The sequence below is a fragment of the Aethalodelphis obliquidens genome, unplaced genomic scaffold, assembly GCF_003676395.1.
Source record: "Aethalodelphis obliquidens isolate GAN/ISIS:26980383/991018 unplaced genomic scaffold, ASM367639v1 scaffold10, whole genome shotgun sequence".
Taxonomy (NCBI): domain Eukaryota; kingdom Metazoa; phylum Chordata; class Mammalia; order Artiodactyla; family Delphinidae; genus Aethalodelphis; species Aethalodelphis obliquidens.
In genome coordinates, this window is record NW_020837954.1 from 44,168,388 (window position 1) to 44,188,036 (window position 19,649).

Here is a 19,649-nt window from a genome sequence, read left to right on the forward strand (position 1 = left end):
TTAATGGGCATCTTGAATCTAGAATGTGTGTTAGCCCTGCCTTTGGAAAAGCGTGTCATTCAGCAAAGCTTCCTAATGATATGGCTTGTGCACAGGTCTCCAGGGCTGGGTAGAGAGCTCTAGATTGGAACCCTGCCTCTGCCACAGATTCTACCTGGACTCCCGAACCCCCTGGTGCTTTGAGATAGGAATACCAGTCAACCTGCCAACCACCCAGGTGCTTGCTGCCTGGGATGATTGTGGGTGAGTTTGATTTGTGTAGTTTCTTTATAGCACTGGAGATTCAGGGGAAGAAATCGGACTGTAATTAGAATATAAGCCCATATGCCACATCATGGAAATGTTATCCAGTTGGAATGGAGTAATTCTGGTGGAATCTTTCTAAGTATGTTTTTAAATCATATCCTTTCACTTGAGTTTGACATTGGCATGTTTGTTCAGTCTCTAAGTAGACTACTAGTGCAAATCAACTGTCAGGTATGTTTTGTTTATATAATTAGCTGGTTATAACTTATTAATTAAAATGAACAAAACAAAGTATATATTTCAAGTGTTCCAGGCTTCCTTACCCATTCTGTAGGTGCAATTTGTAGGCCAATCATGTGAAATCTGCAGGTTTCATCATCTGGGGTATCTGATGCTCAGAATATTCTTTTTAGGTTTCTTTTTCCCACAGTTGTCGTCTGATGTTTATACCATTGATTATGGTAGGGTAGGAAAGACCTGTTGCAGGGTCTTCTGGAAGTCTGTTCTGCTGTATTATGTAAGATCATAGTGCCAGGGACATGGTAGGCCCTCAGCGAGTCTCATTTTGAATGCAGGTAATGTAAGTTTTGAAGTACCTTTATATTTGGCTGAATGAAAGATGTCCTACTATCCAAGGTGACAGGCTGGGAAATTTTCCCCTTTGTCCTCACCAGGAATTGGGAATATCTGCGAGTGAAACGAAGTTCTGGTTCTTCTTACTCTTCTAAGCTTCCATTTTATATGTTCGGGAATTAACCCAGTTTGAAATAGTGTTTCATCTCAGCAAATATTAAAACTTGGTTTCTTGGAAGCCCTTTTGGACATGTATAGTCTGACTTATTTTAATATTTTTAGAAATAGGTACATGTACTGCACATTTTAATGTTGGGCATGTATATGTATTCTTTTAACTAATAATATGCCTGCAGTCACAGGAAATGTTTTATGGTTATAGTAGAGTTTTTATATATAGCCTATCTGAAATGACCAGTGTGAGAACTGTAGAATTTCTGAATCGTCAGAATGTTTGGTTGCTTTGGAACAGGCTTTCTCAGTCTCGCTGCTATTGACATTTTGGGCTGGAGAAGTCTTTGTACTGTCCTGTACCCCTTCCTCTGTTGTGACAACCAAAAATATCTTCAGACATTGTAAGATGTCCCCCTGGGGTACAGAATTGCCCCCTGTGGAGAACCACTGGTTGGGAACAGTGGTTCCCACAGGCAGGTGATAGACCAGCTACATCAAAATCACATTATTGGGGCACTTCTTACTCATATCGGTTCCTGGGTTTCTCCCCAGACTTCCTGATCAGATCATGTGGAGAGAAACGTGATCTTCCAGACTGAACAGTCAGGTTTAGGAATTTGTTGTATAAGTGGGAGTGGCTGTCGGTTGGCTTAAATTTAAGTGTGTGTTGAACTGCACATAAAGAGATTACAAATTAAAGAGGGTTTTAGAGGTAAAGTATAACATTTCACAATTATGATTTGATTTGTAGCTGTGATTTTTCCCCTTTATTACTATTTGCAGAATTTGAAAATAATCTTATACTAAAGTTCATAATTATTTTACTCCAGGTTTTGCGAGAATACCTCAAGTTGGACTCGGAAGTAAGATTTACCACCAACTTTGAAGTGGAATCAGGTGAGTTGGTAGATAAGTTACAAAGGCTTGTCGAACTCCTGTGTTCATTCCTAGAAGACCTGCCGCTCACAGCAGACTTTTGATTTAGTAAATTTGAATTCTATATTTTTTCCCCACTGGTGTTTCCTCCTTTGTTGTTCTACTGCTGAGAGGCAGAAATGGGGAAGAGGGGAGACTCCTGTGCAGTTTTTAGTCATTGATTTCTGAATTCAGCATTTTCACTGTTACAGTAAATACTTCAGATATTTTTCTGGCAACTTAATAATAAAAATATTTTTGTTACATATGTCTATTTTCATTCCATAATAATTGCATTTTAGAACATCTTCTATGTGTTTCTTAAAATGTGATGGGAGGTTGGACCCCAGCCCATGTTCTGAATAAGAGCCTTGTTAACCCTGATGCATTAATATATAATTTGGAATACCAAGTGTATCCTGAAAAATTGAGAGATGGCTGGATGATCTGATTGATTGACATTTGCTCTCGGTTACTGATAGGTAGAGACCCAGTTCTGTCCTGTGCCTATCCCAACGTTTTAGTGGATATTTCTCAAACATTTTACTCAGTTGTCAAGTGACATTCTCATTGAACAAAATAACAGTTTAATTCGATTGAAAGAGACTTTTCTACAGGCTGAAATGCTATAATATGCTAAGCTCCTAAATTCAGATAAAAAAGTGGTTTGGGGTTATGTGAGTTTCTTTGATTTTGGTACTTTGTACTTAACCTTCTTTTCAGCCAGATGCTGAAACAAAGAGTTTGGGAATTTTTTGTCGCCTGCTTTGTCAGAAGCAGAAACAAATTGCCTAAGGAGTCAGCTCTTCCGGAGAGCTGCATTCTATAAAGGACGGTCAAGGTTATCTGAGCATCTCACCTCTGTAAACCTGTGTGCAGAGCTGAGGGCTTCTTTTCAGACGCCTGCTGGGTAATTGGAGCACTGATTTCAAAGTGGCTTGCTATTTCTGACCTTCCTTGAATTTCAGTAAGAGAAATTGGGGAATGATTATCTCTGAAAATGTTTTTAAAGTACATTAGGACACTTTCCTGTTAGCATTGATTTGACCATTCCCAGAGTCATTCTTTAAAAGAGGTAGGAATCCAAGAAAGATTTTTAGATCTCTGTAATTTTTAGCCATTTAAAGAGCCTAAGTTTTTTTATTAGCAACACAACTGAAAAACTACCTTTGAGAATGCAGTACTTTGCAACCATCAAAAAATTGCTGAGTGGTGAGGCAAACAGCCTGCAGGGTTGCTCAATGTAGGTAGCTGTAGCTCAGGTACTTTGCGAAGGACGAAAAAATCGGTGCATGTTATTGAGTGCCCTCTGGTTTTCACCTCTATCTTGGAAGTTGTTTTCCAAGATTTCCTTTTTTTTTTTTTCTCCTCAGTACCTGTATACTATTGAAATGTGCAACTTCAGTGCACTCCCTGTATGTCTTAAGGTATTTTTAAACACTCTTAAATAAGGATCATCTCCTGGTTGGTACACTTGAATATGACAGTTCTTAGCAGAAGTGTTAAGTTCTAGGGTTACTATGAGGGCCAAGCCTGTTTAGCTTTTATGTTGGAGCAGCTACATCTTGTCTTTTAAATTGAGTTTAATAACCTGAACGCCTGGGCACTTAGATCACTTCTTTTAATGGTGGTAATATCTGATGATGCTGGTACAGTACATCTGTTAGGTGAGGTGGGAGAGTCTTCTCTTATGCATTCATGAACGCTGGCTCCACTCGGGCAACGGAGGGGAAGGAGCCATGAATGCAACAGTTCTCCACACCTGCCGGTGGCATGACTCTTGGCTTTTCTAAATCAATTCTTCTTTCCTAACTTCTCTCTATTTAAGGACTATCCAAAACAATTCCCTTCCTTCAAAAGAAAACAAAAATCCCAAAAGACAAAAAAAAAACCCCATAAAGCCGAAACCCACAAAACCTTGTATTTTATATGTAGTCCTATGTGTAGCTTATTGAATGCATCATTCTTATATTTTTTAATTTATTTATGTTTTGAGTAGTGTTATTCTAGAATATAAAATTGAACTGAGAAAGTATACTTTTTTCCTTCCCTTAACAATTTTTAAAAATCGCTATATTCTTTCTAAACACCCAGCGAGAAACAGTGATAGTAATTGAAAATGATCTCTGACTAAATTACGTGCTTTAGCTTTAACTTGAAGACATTTGAATAATTTTCTCAAGTATATTTTTCTTTGGATTTTCCCATTCTTGTATAGACAATTAGGTACTCATAGGTGAGTGAGATATTACTTAAATTTTTCCCTTGTTTCAGTTTGGTTATTGCATTCCAGGCTTCTGCTTTTAATGGGAGAGTAACTGAGGAAATTTTAAAAAGCTCTTCACTTCTTTTTTTTCTTGAAAATAAAATAAAAAAGAATAACACTAGTCACATTTACTTAAGACTAATAGCTTGCGGGTGTAATACACAAAAATAAAGACATCCTTTTTGTTGTTTTATGGGAAGTCCCAACCATTAGTAAGTGTAAAAAGAGAGAAAAAATATGTATGTCATTGCATTTTCCTAGACTTTTCTTGGTGTTATATGGAGTGGTAGCAAGAAACCTAAAAATCATAGTGCCTTACATTGGCCATCCAGATGATAGAATGTCTATAGCAGATTCACAAATCACTTAAGAAATGGAAGCTTGGAGAACATTTTCTCCCTGCCTGACCATCCTGTAGAACTCCCTCTTATCCACTGATGTACCCTACCCCTTTTCTCATTTTTCTTACAGATTATGTCTTCCTTAAAACATGAGAGAACAGCTGTTTATATCCAATAGTTTCCTTTAAACATAGCCCAGTGACAGAGACAGTAGATTAACTAATAACAGGAGTTTGAATATATTAACTCTTAGAAGAAAAAAGCTCAAATGTTGACCTTGAGTAGACTTGTTAGATTCCGTGTGCCAACCTGAGTTAGAGTTTCACAGTGGCACTGAGGGTACAAAAGGGAGGCAACTTTTTCAGGTAAATAATAGCTGAAATTTTATATTTTGTTTTTTCTAAACTTTTACTTTACATTAGAGTATAGTTGATTTACAGTGTTGTGTTAGCTTCAGGTGTACAGCAAAGTGATTCAGTTACACATATACATATATCTGTTCTTTTTCAAATTCTCTTCCCATTTAGGTTATTGCAGAATATTGAGTTCCCTGTGTTATACAGTAGGTCCTTGTTGCTTATCTATTTTAAATATGGTAGTGTGTATATGTCAATCCCAAACTCCCAAGGTATCCCTCCCCCGCACCTTTCCCCTTTGCTCACCATATGTTTGTTTTCTAAGTCTGTGAGTCTGTTTGCATTTTGTAAATAAGTTCATTTGTATCATTTTTAAGATTTTTTCAGATAAATACAAGTAGAAATTTTATTAACTGAAAGTTGACTATAATGTAATATGAAAATATTAAAAATTCAGAGTAGCAAAGGGATGATTGCAGATTTTTCCTTTTATCTTTGGCCGTGACTAATTTGACTTGAATTTGGCATGCCTGGGGGTCACTTCAGCATTATTTCATTATGCTTATTTATCATTCAAAGCTTCGTCTTTGTTCTTAAAAAAGAACATTTTAACAGACTGTAGAACTGTACTGTGACCCCTGCACATTTGCTAATGCTATCATCACCTTTCTCTTTTCAGTGAGAACAACTTCTTCTCACTGAATTCTTACTTTATCTTCTTCAGAACCTGAGAGTACAGCTGTCCCCATCAAATAGAGCGTTGCCTCTTCTAAATTCAGTCGGTGGCAAATAGAACACATGGGAATAGGAATTAAGTTGTCTTTGGAGGAGTGTCTTGTTTCTTAGTACCTGCTCATATGTGGGGGGCCCTGGATTTGTATGGCTATGATTCTTTCTAACGATACCATGTTACCCACTTTCTTGACTGTCCCATAAATTTAAAGTTTGCTGTTAGGAGTAGATTTGAACTTCTAAAGTAAGGAATCAGAAAACAGAGAAGCAATAACATGAACCGTGTTTGAGTGGGTGGAGGGCAGGGTGGGAATTATGCATCGCTCTGCCTCCCCTCCCTGCCTTGAAAACTTGGGTGGGTGGAAGCATTTTTGAACACCTGGCTTCTGGGAGCAGGTCACAGGATGGAATGAGAGGTGAAACTTGGGGAGAGCTAGCACCTGCCAGTTCTTCATGATACACTGATGTGTCTCAAAGGCCTTGGGAAACTCTTAGTGTTGGGGGTTTTGCTTTAAAACCTGAGCTTTGTTTTAATGTTTGTTAATACCTAAGAATATTTTAGATATAAAAGGAACTTGTAAATGTCTTCACTAGTATTTGAGTGGCTTTCGTCAAAATCATGCAAGCAAAATTCGGGTCATATGGTGGGTGAAGTCTTATGTGTAGGGACGTCCAGTATGCCGTGTTTTGGGGGTTTTGGTACTCCTTCTCCTGGGAGGAGGGCTTTATTGTATCTTTTTGGAAAAGACTGTTTTTTTTTAGTTGACATGTTTGTTTATTTATTTATTTTTGGCTGCATTGGGTCTTCGTGTGCACGGGCTTTCTCTAGTTGCAGTGAGTTGGGGCTAGTCTTTGTTGTGGTGCGTGGGCTTCTCATTGCAGTGGCTTCTCTTGTTGTGGAGCATGGGCTCTAGGTGCGTGGGCTTCAGTAGTTGTGGCGCTTGGGCTCAGTAGTTGTGGCTCATGGGCTCTAGGGCGCAGGCTCAGTAGTTGTGGTGCATGGGCCCCAGAGAGCGTTGGCTTCAGTAGTTGTGACGCACGGGCTTAGTTGCTCTGTGGCATGTGGGATCTTCCCGGACCAGGGATCGAACCCATGTCCCCTGCATTGGCAGGCAGATTCTTAACCACTGTGCCACCAGGGAAGTCCCCGGAAATGACTTTTAAGCAAGGCCCTAGGCTTGAGGAAAGCTACTGTTCACATCTGCACAGAACATGCCAGAGTTTCTAGTGAGTCTCTGAGAGGTGTGGGTGTACAGCCCTTCCAGATAACATCAGCCTTTTCAGAGCAGGGGATGTTTCTCAAACCATTGTTTGTTTCTGCACATGGCTAGCTCTGTGTTCTTCTTGTAATGGTTTCCTTAATGAAAATGGACTGATCAGTGCTCTGGAGGAGTCTTCAGTGCTAAATAATGAATGGTTGCTCAAGAACTAATAGACTTTGATTTTTTTTTTCAAGGAGTCATTAAAAAAAAAAGTCTAACTCAGTTCAGTAACTGACCCCTTTCTGCTACTGACGTTTTTTACCCCCAGTCAGTTGGAAAATAAATGGTTTGAGAAATTGTCTAGGTAACATTTGATGGGTATAGGGACCTCTGGGCATGTTCTAACCATAAAGCTTTTGTAGTGACAAGCAGTTGGACATTCTACTGCTATTGCTGCTTGTTTCTTCCCTGGATCTATTAGTGGGAAAGTTAATTCAATTAAGTATATAACTGTTTAACTCCAGTTATTTACAGAGCTTTTTGCTTAGCGTTGACAGGGATGGAAATATAACAAAGAAATGCCCCTTATTTTTCTAAGGGGGGAAATAAGACATGATTAAAAATTGTCATACTAAGTGATCAAATGTAATTAGGCCTTTAGTGGAAGTACAAGTAAAATGTATTGAGGTGTCTGTAGAGGGGGAATTAAATCCATGGAGGTGGCATCATTGGAACTGGGCACTGAAAGACCCATCCATCCATCCATCCATCCACTAAAAGAGTAACATTTGTTTCTTCAAACAACCAAAGTAATTCATATTTATTGTGTAAAATGTGGATGTTCCTAAAGGGCACAGACGTCAAAGTAAAAATTACCAAATTCCTACAAGATCACCCAGTCTCTACCACCCAGGGATAACTACCCCTACAACCATTTTCACTTTTTATTTGTGAGGTTTTTCAAACATGCACAAAAATAGAATAGCACAGCGATCCCCCATGTTCCCATCAGTCTAGCTTCAACAGGTACAGACATCTTGCCTTTCTTGTTCCATCTATCTTCTTCCTTTTTGATTGTTTAAAAAAATTTTTTTTTGAGTTTTAAAGCACAGCCCAGATATTATACCATTTAACCAAAATACTTCAGTAAGAATTTTAAACAGATAATGACTTAAAAAATAGTCACAATGTCATTACCCTTAATGAAATTAATGATTATTTAATATCATTTACTTCTAGTTTGTCCTGGTGTCCATGTTCACTTCCTTTGTCTCAAAATTGTCGTTTTACAGTTTGTTGGAATCAGGATCCAAGCCTGATGAACGCATTGCGTTTGTCTCTTTCAAGACTTTCTTAATCTGTAACATTTTCCCTTCTCTCCTTTTTTTCATGTAATTTATTGTAGGAGAAATTGGGTCATTTGCTTTTCAGGATTGCTAATATTATAATAGTTTTCTTTCATTTTTGTCCTTCTACGTGACCATGTATATGTTTTAAAAGCAAAATTGGGATCATACTTTGCATGCTGTTTTATAAGATATTTTTAACACAATGATATAAGGAGGACAGTTTGTTATTATTTAGTCTTCTATGATTAGTTTTTCTTTTCTGTTAAATCTTATGGCATTATAGTAACTAAAGATGAGAAGGATGCGTTTGACTGTATTTAAAGTAAATCTTACATTGATTATATGTAGTATTACAACAGCGAATTGGTTATTTTTCCCCTCTCTCCCTCCCTCCTTCCCTCCCCCTGCCCCATTCCTCCCTCCCTCCCTTGCTTCCTTCCTTTCTTCCTTCTTTCCTTCCTTTCTTCCTTCTTCACTCTAGGACTTCTTACAGATAGACATAGTATTGGCAATGCAGTTGCCTGAATCAAGAGCCATTTTATTTTCCCTGAAGAATGGAGATATGGATGGGTGTATAAACGAGAGCCTGGCTGATGGTTCACTCCTCGCTGAGGAGGTAAATGGTGCCCACGCAAGGCCCTGATTTTTCTGGAGAGTCCCTGCAAGAAGGGAACCCTGCTTGTTATTGTTGCTGTAAGCTGACCTTTACTAAAAAGTTAAGTTTGCATTCTCCCATACACATTGACCACTGGTGGGAAAGGATTCTTAGTGGTTAAAGGGAGCGTTCACTGTTTTAATTTAGTAATGTTAACATAATCTTGACGATTCTATATTAGGTCCTCTTTCAGTTTTTAGCCTGGAAAAAAGAATATGTGTGCAAGCTCCCGCCAATAATAATTTGTTATACCTGCTTGAAGCTTCATGTGGCCATTTAAGTCGACAGTCTTCTGTTCTTCATCAGATAAAACCCCAGCTTCATTTGTGATGTTCTGCTTGCTCCTGGTAGTTTGTCTTCTTTTACATTTGATTAGGTTTGAATTCAGCAGTGGTTGCAGGGATATCTGTATTTCGCCTGATTCTGTAATCCTGTCATTTAACAACCCAGTAACATCCTTGTAAGATGTTTTTTATTAATTAATTTTTTAATAAAAGTAATAAATGAGTTTATAAGATTTACTCCCTGTCTCCTCTTGCTGGTTCCCCTGTTCTCCAGAGGCAAACACTTCGTTGATTTGGTATTTATAATATAAACGTATTGTATTTTGTGTTTAAAATTTCACGTAATTGGTGGTGTATTGAATATCACTAACTATTTTTTTGTCATTCAGGAACATGGTTTGGAGTTCTGTCCATGCTAGTTGATATAAATCTAGTTCATCCTTTTTAACTGCTGCCTAATGTCATGCAGACTAGTCATGGGAATATACCATAGTTTTCCTGCCATTTTCCTATTGGTGATCTTCTAGGTTGTTTCCGATAGCTTCCGATTACAAAGAAGGCTGCAAAGAATAACCTTGTCCTTGGTTCTGTGTACGTGGGCATATGTTTCTCTAGGCAGTTGTCAGGTCATGGGATATTGTAATAGATACTCCCAAATTGTTTTACCAGAGTGACTCCCATCAACAGAGAGAATTTAATCTTTAATTCCACATATTTATCTAGAGAAATGGGATGGAGCTGGGCTAATTTTGAAGAACTGACTTATTGACAAATAAGTAGACCTCATTAACTTCTAATATTTGGCTATGAAGTGTTTTTTTCTTTTTTAAGGCTAGTTTTATTTATTGGACTCTATTTTGCTACCAGATGTGAATTTATTTATACGTATGGAATTCTGCAATTAAATAATGACAGGTACATTGTCATAATTGCTATTGAGCTTTTGTATAGAAATAACAGCTTGTTTTAGTATCTGTGCATTGGAGGTAAAGCTGGGTGTGAGGGCTGTCTTCTGTGCTTCTGAGGATGGAAGCCCCCTTCAGTTAATTGCTCACCTCTGTTCTAACGGCTAAGGAACATGCTGAATGTTCAGTGTAACACCTCCCTCATTAGGGACACTGCAGGCAGAGGGAATACATAATTAAATGAGAGCCACTGCTGTCACAGGAAGACATACCATGCTTTGTCCTTTGGGTTTCCCTTAAAGGACTTCTTAGAGGGCACTCTTCAAAGTACAGGATGGTCTATACCCTTTTGCTTTCCTTTGTCTAGCATGACAGGGAAGACAGATACAGTCCCTTATTCCTTTGCTCTCTTAAGAAAAGAATATAACCATTATTTTATCGGTTGATTATGTTCAGGAGCTTGGATTTTTGAAGTCAGTCTTAATATTATGCCCCTTCTTTCTCCACAGTAGTTATCGTGTTTTTTTTTTTTTTTTTTTTAATTTTTTGGCTGCATTGGGTCTTCGTTGCTGCGCGCAGGCTTCCTCTAGTTGTGGCGAGCGGGGGCTACTCTTCGTTGCGGTGCGCGGGCTTCTCGTTGCGGTGGCTCCTCTTGCTGCAGAGCACGGGCTCCAGGCACGCGGGCTTCAGTAGTTGCGGCACCCAGTCTCAGTAGTTGTAGCACGTGGGCCCTAGAGCACACAGGCTTCAGTAATTGCAGTGTGTGGGCTCAGTAGTTGTGGCTTGCAGGATCTAGAGTGCAGGCTCAGTAGTTGTGGCGCACGGGCTTAGCTGCTCTGCGGCATGTGGGATCTTCCTGGACCAGGGATTGAACCTGTATCCACTGCATTGGCAGGCGGATTCTTAATTACTGTGCCACCAGGGAAATGCTCGTGCATTTTCTTTTTAATATCTAAAATCCTCTACCTGGAGGCCTCATCAGGATGCTGAGCCTTGCTGTTTTCATCTGTCAGTGGGCTCCCAAGCCACGTACCTTGCAGGGTTGTAAGGTGTTCATTGCCTGTGTGGTGCCTACCAGGAAACGAGCTGTCCAAGTCATGTGGACCACCCTTCCCCTGTAACAGATGAGGAAACCGAGGTTCAGAGTGTGAAGTGACATGTATTCTCCACTTTTGGTTTATCTTAATGACTAAAATAGATCCCTGCCACACATTACATCCCATTGCATCTCTGCTTCTTGAGAAAGCACAGTGGTAGCTTCTGTGCGCATCTTTCTCCTTGCCTGGCATTTCCTTTTCTTCTCTCTACCTGTCAGTCACCTTTCCCTCCTTTGAAACATGTTCAAGTTCCTTTCCTCAGGGAGGCTGTTCTGGCTAATCCGGCAGATGGATGTTATTTCATATCCTCATCCCCTCAGATGTGTCATTTCACTGTGGACATTTGAACTCATTTGTATGTTTCTTGGAAAACTCTTCTCTGTCCCCATATTATTTAGAAAGGACCTATACCATAAAATGCTGGTTATTTAGGGGGAAAGAACTACTTTAGAAGAAAACCATATTTGTTAGCAACGCAATGTTATTTCTGTGTTTTGAAAGGGAAAATTTCAATGGACAGAGCTAAGCTCTTAATATGCACTGTACCATGCTTTGTTAGCATGTTCACTGCTACTCACCTCTGTTCTGCCTTTTACACAGTCACCTTTCAACCCAGTAGGTTTGAACTAAGGATTGTGTTAAATAAATGAGAACAAAATTCTCCACTGATCATTCATGTATCTTTGCCTGTGGATGAGTTTGCCTGTGACTTTCCCCCAGTGTTCCCCTCTTTTTTCTGTGCTGTGAAAAGTGGTAAACAAAACAAAAATATCATGTAGCAATATGCACTCCTAAAGATAGCTTGCAGAAGAAGTTATATGTGGACTAACCAGTACATAGAAGATCACATGAAAGCCAAGTTAGAGACTTTTATAATCTTAAACATGAACAAATGCACAATTCAGTGAATGTTTCACTGTACAGAGTACACATTTCAATTTCACTTCAACATGCAGTTGGATGAATCATTTTCTCATTCACTTGAGAGCTGCTTATATATGGCACCAGTTTGTAAGCAAATATCATTTTGTGTTTGTGTTAGGCCGCTGTGGAATAGGGTAGTAATGTGGGGACCAAATGCGTGTGTTGATGTGTATGTCTGTGTAAAAAGACTGCAGGGTCTTAGTTTATATTTGGGGTGTGAAGGAAAAGAAGTCTGATAGATCTGGAAGGAGCCTTAACTGTCGTCTGTACATTTTGTAGATGAAAAATAGGTATTCACAGAGATCAGTGTTTGCCCCAGGTTATATTGCTTTATGGTGTTGGTACTTGGGCTTAGAGCTCTGGGCTGGTGGAAGTGGGATGGCACTATTAATGCTTTTGCGACACATTCAGTGGTATTTCTTTACCCATTCAGGGACCTCAGAATATTTCCTAAGTCATTTGTCTTTTGTACTTTGAATATGTTTTTAATTAATTTTTATTGGAGTGTAGTTGCTTTACAATGTTGTGTTAGTTTCTACTGTACAGCAAAGTGAATCAGCTGTACGTATACATATATCCCCTCTTTTGTTTGGATTTCCTTCCCATTCAGGTCACCACAGAGCACTGACTAGAGTTCCCTGAGCTATACAGTAGGTTCCATTAGTTATCTATTTTATACATAGTATCAATAGTGTATATATGTCAACCCCAATCTCCTAATTCATCCCACCTCCCCCTTTCCCCCTTGGTGTCCATACATTGGTTCTCTACATCTTGTCTATTTCTGCTTTGCAAATAAGTTCATCTATACTATTTTTCTAGATTCCACATATATCCGTTAATATATGATACTTGTTTTTCTCCTTCTGACTTAGCTTCACTTTGTATGACAATCTCTAGGTCCATCCACGTCTCTACAAATGACCCAATATTGTTCCTTTTTATGGCTGAGTTATATTCCATTGTATATATCACATCTTCTTTATCCATTCATCTGTCAATGGATATTTAGGTTGTTTCTATGCCTTGGCCATTGTAAATAGTGCTGCTATGAACATAGGGGTGCATATATCTTTTCAAATTATAGTTTTGTCTGGATATATGCCCAGGAAGGGGATTGCTGAATCATATAGCAACTCTATTTTTAGTTTTTTGAGGAACCTCCATACTGTTTTCCATAGTGGCTGTACCAACTTACATTCTTACCAGCAGTGTTAGAGGGTTCCCTTTTTTCCACACCCTCTCCACCATTTGTTGTTTGTAGACTTTTTAATGATGGCCATTCTGACTGTTGTGAGGTGGTACCTCATTGTGGTTTTGATTTGCATTTCTCTAATAGCTAGTGATGTTGAGCATCTTTTCATGTGCCTGTTAGCCATCTGTATGTCTTCTTTGGAGAAATGTCTATTTAGGTCTTCTGCTCTTTGGACATTCTTAAGCATGCTGCCCACAAGTTTTTTTTCCTGAAGAGACATCATAGAAAACCAAAACTTTGTCTAAACTGGAGTTTTAGCATTTTATTCTATTGTTAAATAAGTGATTTTTCTTTGAAAAGCATTTTAATGGCCTTTGTGGAAAAAGTTTTTGAAAACCCAAGGCAGTTGCACAATGTCACCTTTTCAAGTGTTGACGTTAAGTTAATTATGCCTAACTTCTACCATAAGGACTTCATCTTACTTGTCTTTATAGTCCCTACAGCTCTAGCACAGAGCAAAATGTTTAGGAAGTGAGGTTGGAGGGTCGTTTATCTAAAATACTTCTATGTTTCTACCCAAATCCTCAGTGAGAAGTACTTCACCCATCTCTGCCCCTTCTCTCTTCCATGTCGTTGTGAACTAAGGATCACAGGAAACCCCTAGAAGAATTATTTGGCTATTTGAAATACAAAATTTCGTGCTAATCAAAAATTGGATCACTGGACCAGAACATAATTTTGGCTCTCATTTGTTAAACTCTTACCATGTGGCAAATGTTCTCCATATTCTTTGAGAATAGAGCTGACTTGGCATGGCCTCTGTCTTTAAGTACCTAAAACCTAGCCTTTGAGGCAGGTGTGTGTTTAGGTGCAATAATGGAAGTATATTAGAAGTGTTGAAGCAATACACATACCCTTGGTGTTTCTCGTTAGCAGTATGTGGAAGGATATGAATACCATGAACGATGGAAGTAATTAGGTTTTTTAAAATTAAATCTTATGTTTTGAATAGCTAATATATAACCATAGAGTAAAATCCAAAAGGTTATGCAGTGAAACTAAACTGTGTAGATTTTATTCGAATCTCACAGTTTTTCTGCTGATGCCCTTTTTCTCTTCAAGGATTCAATCCAGAAATGTCAGATTACATTTAGTATATATACTTTTTAAAATTTATTTTTACACAAATTGTAGCATACTGTACTGTGCTTTTCACTCTTTCATTCCAGTTTGTGATTGTACTTTATTATACAGTCTCTTAATAGTGGACTTTATGTTGTTTCTGATCTTTTGATATTATTAACAGTGCCTCTATGGCTTGTCCTTGAACTTTTAAGTGTGCAGGTTTATATAGAGGAGTTTCTGGGTTAAAGAATATGTATCCTAAAACTGGTGTAGCCACTGTGGAAAACAGTATGGAGGTTCCTCAAAAAGTTGAAAATAGAACTGGCATATGATCCAGCAATTCCAGTTAGGGGTATCTATCCGAAGAAAGCAAAAACACTAATTTGAAAAGATATGTATGCCCCCCTGTGTTCATTGCAACATTATTTTCATTAGCTAAGATATGGAAATAACCAAAGTGTCCATCCGTAGATGAATGGATAAAGAAGATATGGTATAGATATACAACGGACTATTTGCCATAAAAAAGATGAAATGCTGCCATTTTCCCTAACATGGATGGACCTGGAGGGCATTGTGCTAAGTGAAATAATTCAGACAGAGGAAGACAAGTACCCCATGATTTCATTTATATGTGGAATCTAAAAAACAAAACAAACAGAAAAACCAAAACAAAGTCCAGACTCATAGATACAGAGAACAGATTGGTAGTTGCCAGAGGGGAGGGGATTTGGGTTGGGTAAATTGGGTGAAGGGGATCAAGAGGTACAAACTTCTATGTATAAAATAAGTCAGGGGGATGTAATGTACAGCATGGGGATGCAGTCAGTAATACCGTATTAACTTTGTATAGTGACAGATGGTAACTAAACCCATTTTGGGGATCATCTCACAATATATACAAGTGTCGAACGACTATATTGTACATATGCAACTAATATAATATTGTATGTCAAATATATGCTTCAATTAAAAGAAAAAAGAAGCAAAAGCCATTCAGCTAAAAAGGGGCTCTGCCAAGAATAGAAAAAAAAAAAGCATGACCATCTGCCATACATTTATGCTCTTCTGGTATGGTAGTTGTTTCTCCCACTAAAAAACCCCACACCAAGAATATGTATCTTCACATCTTTGATAAGTATTGTTAAACTGTCCTCCACAGACATTGTACAGATTTACACTCCCACCAGCAATGTACGCCTTTCTCTTCCCACTTGCCAGTAGTGTGTGAATAAACCGTTGATCCTTGTCCATTTCATAGCTGAAGAAAGGAATCTTCTTGTGGCTTTCCTGTGCGTTTCTCTCGTAAATGAGGTTGCACATACTGTTGGGTGTTTAAGAGCGGTTTTTCTTTCTGTGAATGGACTCTTGTGATCTTTTTGCCCATTTATCTAATGAGATAAGAGGTTAGCACTTTGTGATAGGAGCTGCTGATTTCTTTTCCTGGGTTCATATTTTGTCATTTATGGTAACTTTTGCCATGTGTAATTTGTTACTTTTGGATAATCAAATTTATTCATCTTCTATTTTATGGGTTTTGGATTTTATGTCCTACTTAGAAGGGTTTTACACTCTCAAAGAGGATGAACGATATCTCCTGGTTTCTTTTAATATTGGGTGGGCCAAAAAGTGCCTTCGGGTTTTTAAGTAAAAATAAAAGGCATGTTTTTCATTTTCACCAAGAACTTTATTGAACAATGTATTCACCCTTTGTTCCACTACCTTCTGACATTTTTCAGGCAACTTCATAATTCCATCTTCCCAAAACTTTTTATATTTCTGAGCAAAGAACTGTTCTAGGTGCCTTTTACAGTCTTCCAGGGAACTGAAGTTTTTTCCATTAAGAGAATTTTGTAAAGACCTAAATAAATGGAAACCCGAAGGTGCAATGTCTGGTGAGTGTGGCGGATGAATCAGAACTTCCCAGCCAAGCTGTAATAGTTTTTGCCTGGTCATCAAAGAAACATGGCCACCTTGCGTTATCCTGATGGAAGATTTTGCGTTTTCTGTTGACTAATTCTGGACGCTTTTCGTCGAGCGCTGCTTTCAGTGGGTCTAATTGGGAGCAGTACTTACCGGAATTAATCATATGGTTTTCCGGAAGGAGCTCATATAATAGAGGACTCCCTTCCAATCCCACCATATACACCACATCACCTTCCTTGGATGAAGACCAGCCTTTCGTGTGGTTGGTGGTGGTTCATTTCACTTGCCCCACGATCTCTTCCTTTCCGTATTGTACGGTATCCACTTTCATCGGCCACCACAATTTGTTTTAAAAACAGAATGTTTTCATTATGTTTCAGTAGAGAATCGTATGTGGAAATACGGTCAAGAAGGTTTTTCTCGCTTAACTTATGTACAACCCAAACATCAAAGCGATTAACACAACCAAGCTGATGCAGATGATTTTCAATGCTCGATGTGGCTATTTCGAGTATGTTGGCTATCTCCCGCATGGTATAACATTGATTGTTCTCAATTAATGTCTCGAATTGTTGGCTGTCAACTTCAACTGGTCTACCTGACCGTGGAGCATTCCCCAGCAAGAAATCTCCAGCACGAAACTTTGCAAACCACTTTTGACACGTTCGATCAGTCATAGCACCTTCTCCATACATTGCACAAATCTTTTTTTTATGTTTCGGTTGCGTTTTTACCTTTTTTGAAATAATAAAGCATAATATGCCAGAAATGTTGCTTTTTTCCTTACATCTTCAATATTAAAATGACTACACAAAAATTCACCAATTTGGTAAGTCTTTCCTTTTTTTTTTTTTTTTTTGTGGTGCGTGGGCCTCTCACCGTTGTGGCCTCTCCCGTTGCGGAGCACAGACTCCGGATGCGCAGGCTCAGTGGCCATGGCTCACGGGCCCAGCCGCTCTGCTGCATGTGGGATCCTCCCGGACCAGGGCACGAACCTGTGTCCCCTGCATCGGCAGGCGGACTCTCAACCACTGTGCCACCAGAGAAACCCCCCCCTTTTTTTTTTTTGGCTGCATTGGGTTTTCATTGCTGCAAGCAGGCTTTCTCTAGTTGTCGCGAGCGGGGGCTACTCTTCGTTGTGGTGCTCAGGCTTCTCATTGTGGTGGCTTCTCTTGTTGCAGAGCATGGGCTCTAGGCACCGGCTTCAGTAGTTGCAGCACATGGTCTCAGTAGCTGTGGCATGTGGGCTCTAGGGCACGTGGGCTTCAGTAGTTGTGGCACACGGGCTGAGTAGTTGTGGTGCACAGGCTTAGTTGCTCCGCAGCACGTGGAATCTTCCCCGACCAGGGATCGAACCCGTGTCTCCTGCATTGTCACGCGGATTCTTAACCACTGTGTCTCTAGGGAAGTCCCAGGTCTTTTTTTTAAATACATGCTGATAGGACAGCTGTCACATACAATCTAACAAAATTGTTTCGAATGATGTTAAAGACAGCTAAGTGCTACTAGAGCCATCTTACGGAAAAAACCCGAACGAACCTTTTGGCCCACCTAGTACTTTTGTAGTTGCTTTTTTTTTTTGAATGTTTAAATTGTTTGATCAGTTTGTAATTTGTTGTTGTGAGTTGATATCCCATTTTCTTTTCCATATGGCTGTATAGTTGTGCCTGTACCATTTATTGAGGAATTTATCTTTTCTGCACTGATTTTAAGTGTTACGTTTTATCCTATATCAAACTCTTGGAAGTATTTTTAGAATTTTTATTTTATCCTTGGTTTGATGGTCTATTCATGGACCAGTTTCACACTTTTAAATTGTATATTTATAACACATCTTACTATCTGGCAAGTATTAAAGCTAGTTTCCTTTATTACTCTTCTTTTTCATAATTACTATTCTTGCTCATTTATTTTCCCATATGAACTTTAGACTCAGATTCTGAACTTTCATTTGTGATAAATTGGCACATTCATTTAGATTTTTTTAAAAGCATTGATCCTCTAGGAATTTGTTTGGTATATAGCTCAAATATTTCTCAACTTCTGCATTTTTTCAGTTGAGGTGTAACTGACATATAACATTATATTAATTTCAGGTGTACAACATAATGATTGGACATTTACATACATCGCACAATGGTCACCACAATATGTGTTGTTCATACCCGTCACCATACATATGGATAGTTACAAACTTCTTTTCTCTTGTGATGAGAACTTTTAAGATCTACTCTCTTAGCAACTTTCAGATGTGCAATGCAGTATTATTAACTATAGTTGCCATGCTGTACATTACATCTCCCTGACCTATTTCTTTTATAAATGGAAGTTTTCACCTTTTGACCACCTTTACCTATATCACCCACCCCTTACCCTCTGCCTTTGGCAACCACCAATCTGTTCTCTGTCTATGAGCTTGGTTTGTTTGTTTTGTCTTAGATTCCACATATAAGTGAGATCATGTGTTATTTTTCTTTCTCTGTGACTTATTTCACTTAGCATAATGCCCTCAAGGTCCATCCATATTGTTGCAAATGGCAATATTTTATTTTTATGGCTGATATATATTCTGTCTCTCTCTGTATATATATGTACACACACACACACACACACACACACACATATTCTAAATCTTCTTTATCCATTCATGTACTGATGGGCGGTTTGGTTGCTTCCATATCTTGGCTATTGTAAATAATGTTGCAGTGAACATAGAGGTATATATATCTTTTTGAACTAGTGTTTTTATTTTCTTCAAGTAAATACCCAGATGTGGAATTGCTGGATCATATGGTAGTTCTATTTTCAGTTTTTTTGGGGAACCTCCATACTGTTTTTCCATAGTGACTGCACCAATTTACAGTCCCACCAACAGTGCATAATGGTTCCCTTTTCCCCACATTCTCGCCAACACTTGTTATTTGTCTTTTTGTTGATAGCCATTCTAACAGGTGTGAGGTGATAACTCGTTGTGGTTTTGATTTTCATTTCTGTGATGATTAGTGATGTTTAGTATTTTTTCATGTGTCTGTTGACCATCTGTATGTCTTCTTTGGGAAAATGTCTATTCAGATCCTCTGCCCACTTTTTAATCATGTTGTCTGTTTTTTTCATGTTGAGTTGTATGAGTTCTTTGTATATTTTGGATATTAGCCCCTTATCGGATATATTCTTTGCAAATATCCTCTCCCATTCAGTAGGGTGCCGTTTTGTTTTGTTGACAGTTTCCTTTACTGTGCAGAAGCTTGTTAGTTTGATGTAGTCCCATTCTGCCTTTTGTTAAAGCTTATTTTAAAAAGATTTATTACTGATAATATAAAAGGCACTTACCCATAATCTTACCTTCTTATCAGGACAAACTACTGTTTTCATGTATTTCCTTCC

The 19,649-nt window shown here is 38.6% G+C and overlaps 1 protein-coding gene across 18 annotated transcripts in view; it reads left to right on the top strand.

Moving 5' to 3' along the window:
- The window catches only part of SIPA1L1 (signal induced proliferation associated 1 like 1), a 497,889-nt gene that overhangs the window by 200,157 nt on the left and 278,083 nt on the right, over positions 1 to 19,649 (top strand). For 17 of the 18 annotated variants that reach the window (XM_027111671.1, XM_027111670.1, XM_027111665.1 and 14 more), the window contains one exon: positions 1,824 to 1,890. The gene's annotated coding sequence lies outside the window, so the exon portion shown is untranslated. Of the gene's footprint in view, positions 1 to 1,823; positions 1,891 to 8,635; positions 8,771 to 19,649 lie in introns of all 18 variants that reach the window. The other variant, XM_027111657.1, reaches the window with a different exon arrangement.